Source organism: Mastomys coucha, chromosome X (assembly GCF_008632895.1).
Source record: "Mastomys coucha isolate ucsf_1 chromosome X, UCSF_Mcou_1, whole genome shotgun sequence".
Classification (NCBI taxonomy): Eukaryota; Metazoa; Chordata; class Mammalia; order Rodentia; family Muridae; genus Mastomys; species Mastomys coucha.
The window spans coordinates 103,826,162-103,829,882 of NC_045030.1; positions in this window are offsets into that span (position 1 = coordinate 103,826,162).

The window sequence follows — 3,721 nt, forward strand, 5'->3', positions numbered from 1 at the left end:
CATCACATGGGAAACCATGCTGGAGCACTGAGATCTGTATAGCCCCCTCTGGGACAGTTGAGGAGGCTATAGTAGAGAGTCTGAAGGCTAGGTCTTCCACTCTTAGCAGAAGCAGGCCACTGGGCTGACCTGGGTGGAGAAGGTGTGGGACTGCCCGAATTGGAGGTAAGGTGAGGGATACATGGAGGACGATGGCTGTCCCTGGCAGGAGACTTGGTCCAGGAGGCCCTACAGCGCCCCAGACTCCTTAATGCCCTTGAGCTTTCAGCTAGCAGTGTCCATTTAGCACCCTGTGTGGTGGCTGAAGCGGGCTCGTAGGAAGGGGTTCTCTGAAGACCCAGCCAGGATCACATCGAGGGCTGGAGACACAGGGGGTGGGGCACCGTGGTCACCACAGACATTAGTGGCGATGGCAGGGGGCCGTGGTGGGCAGGATGGAGGAGGCGGGGCACCTTGGAAGAGCTGAGCTGGGACCAGTGGCAGCTGCTGTGTGTCCATAAGGTTGGGGCACAGCTGGCCAGGTTCGAGGCAGCTCCTGGCCTCTCTTGCTGCAGGAGGAGCTGGAGTAGATGCCCCTCCCTGGTGCGACTCAAGGGTTGTCATCTCTCCAGGACTGGGGAGAGGACCCAGGTCTGCCGAGCAGCTGGAGTCAGTGTCCTCCCTCCACCCCGACCCCCACCCCCCGTTTATGCGGGAGACTAGGACGCAGCCTTAGTCGCGTCCCCCTTTGCCGCCTGCACACCTAGACGAACCCAGGGCGCGGGGCTCAGAGGCGCTGTCGCTGAGCAACGAGCAACGTGCAGCCCCGGCTCCGTGCATCTGGCCACTGTGGGAACACGGGGTGGGTGTGGTGGGGAAGGAGAGGAGGGCGAGGGTCGCCCCGCGGGTCAGTTGGGCAGGGGGGAGGCTGCGGCCCGAGCGCACCCGAGACAGGTGGTGCGGGTGGGCGGCGGGGAGGGCACCTGGCTGCGAGCGTGTGGCTCGGCTCCGCTCCTCCCTGGCTTTACCGTGGCTCAGCCACTTGTCAGATGAGAGCAATGGGCTAATTTTATCCGACCGGGACTCAGCAGGAAACCGACGCTGAGGCGCGGGTAGTTCTTCCGGGCGATGGGCCCCGGAGGCCTGAAGCAGGGAGCGGAGGGGGAGGGCGTGGGGCGCCTCGGTCCGGGTGGGGGCGTGGTGGCCTCTTTCTGTCCCCTAGAGGACCTAATTTTGGCGCCAATATTGGTATGTCACAGGCCACACGGGCTCTGAGGGAGAAAAGGTATCCTCTTTTGCAAAGAAGAGAATACAAATTCCTTCTGTGTCTTCATCATTGTGTCTCATTCTATTCCTTTCATACCCTGAGTTTCTCTGGCTCTGCAGAGTGCCAGACACAGAGCAGGTCCCCAGGAAACACTCCTGATACTGATATGACCAGAAAATCCAGCCATGAAGCTGTGTGTCTGGTGACCACTAGAGAGAGCTGAAAGGCAAGCATTTAAAGAAAGACCTTTGAAGCACGACTTCCTCAATTCTTAGAAGGGAAGAAGGTATTCAACCCTTCTCCACCCTCCGCCACCTCCTCAACCCCGTCTCTCGTCAATCTCTCTCTGTCTTTTTTTTTTTTGTTGTTGTTCTCCTGAGCTCTTTACTACTGCTATGTTTCAGCTTCTCAGACTTTCACAACTTGCTTCAAGCTTCTTGTTTTGAGCAGCGCCCACTCTCTTCTGGTACCAGCTGTCAGACGCTGGAGATTTGTAATCCCTGTCAGCTGGCCTGCTCTCTTTCTGTGGAGACGTAGTAGGGAGCTGCTGGGCTGCCTTTTCAGACATGAAAAGGCCCCGGGGGGAGAGCATATGCTCATAAAAAATTATGGGATTCTACAGCTTTGAAATCTAATGATCCTTAGTGATCAAACACAGACTGAGCTCGTGTGTGTGTGTGTGTGTGTGTGTGTGTGTGTGTGTGTGTGTGTGTGTGTGTGGTAGGTCTGGAGGAGGCACAGAAGGGGCAGAAGATCTTGGGTGGGAGAGCTTGGGGTCTGGCATCGGGACAGAGTACTTAGCCTTAGTGGGAGGAGGTGAGGAGGCCAGCAGCCCAAGGGTGTCTGCACTGAGCAAGGAGAAACAAGAATAGCCAAGAGCTGGGTGGTAAACCATCCTTTCTCAAAGGAAACCAGTCCTTTGTCTTTGCTCCTTCTCTGTCTGGTCCAGGGGCGGACAGAGGGAGCTGGATTTTATTTTGTACCTCTTGGGTGGTTGGGAGCTGAAGGACATTTGGTGGAATCAGGTTTCCAGGGCTAAGGCGTCAGAAAGGTCCACAGTGGCTGGGAGGGAGATACCAGGGCTCCGTGCTGCTTGGGAGGGAGGATAATGGTGGACACGGAGTGTGCTGAAAGTGAAATTTTGCTCAACTTTGAGTTTTCCCGCTGACGCTCCTTTGGAAAGGAGCACGCTACCTAGTTGGTGAATGAAGTGGACAAGTCCTTAGCTCTCTTGGTCCCCGATGAACTGTGGATCTGTCAGAGCCCTTTCCTAAGCCTCAAGGAGATTCCCCATTTAAAACCAAGATAAAATGGAGGAAGACTTTAGCTTTGATAGTCTTGGCTTTCTTGTGTATCACCTTTCATTCCAGATTCTGTGCCTGTGGGGTTGTATAACTGAGCTATGTTAACATCATTAAGTAGCCCAGAAATAAAATAAAGGAAGACAGATGTCGGTTCCATTGTATTTGTGAATTTGCAGTGTGTCACTTTTCTCTTGAGGTGGTAGCCTAGCCTTGATGGGCCCCCCCCCTTCAACTCAGCCAGTAAGATGTTCTTATCTTATGAAGGAACCACTTTTCCCATTAAAGAGGACCATACAAAATTCCAGTCGGAGACAGTTCTCCCCCAGTTCTCTCTTCCACTGTCAGCTTTCCCAGAGCGCAGAGAACCAGGCAGAAATGCTGTTTGGAATGAAATGGTGAAGCCAAATGTCCTGCTGTTAACCAGGTTAAAACTATTATGCCCTTGTAGACAATGTACATACTCAAACCAAACATTTAGATCTGTTTATTTTGTTCCAAACCCCTTGAGGATTTAAATGTCCCAGGTCTCAAGCTCTGAAAGTTTGTTCGTTCTCTTAGTTTTGTACTGTGGTGCCTAAGAGGCTGCTTCCTATTCTAAATATTAATACTGTGCTGCTTTGGCCAAACAACATTCTCTCGGAAAACACACAAGCCCACACGTGCACACACACACATTCGTGAAAAAAGTCATTTGACACCCTGCCAAGGTTAGGTGATACCTGAATGGGCAGATCTAGGACCTGTGATATGTCTTTCCTTCAGCTGGAGAGAAGTGAATGGCAGCCTGATTCTTAAGAGCTATCCCAGCCATGAGCAACAAAGGAGACCCTGCACGCTTATTCTGCTCCCTACCCTCTAAGTGGCCTGGAGGGGGTGGGGCAAGGAGAAATGGAAGCGGAGGCATTGTTGCTCCAGTATTTTCAATGGCCTCTCCTGGGAGTCGCAGGCCTCCTGGGGCCCAGCTTCTCCTGTTCCACAGATGCTTGAGTTGACAGGACAGTAACTCCACCCCTTCCTGTCCTCAGAGCCAAGAACCAATGGGTTTTCCTTTGGGGAGTTGATAAGAGCTGGACTGGGACCAGCAGAGGGGGGCTCAGGACTTTGGCCTTGAATGAAACATCAGAGGCCAACTATGCCCCAGCTGCCTGTTAGTAACGGAAAAACTCATGTG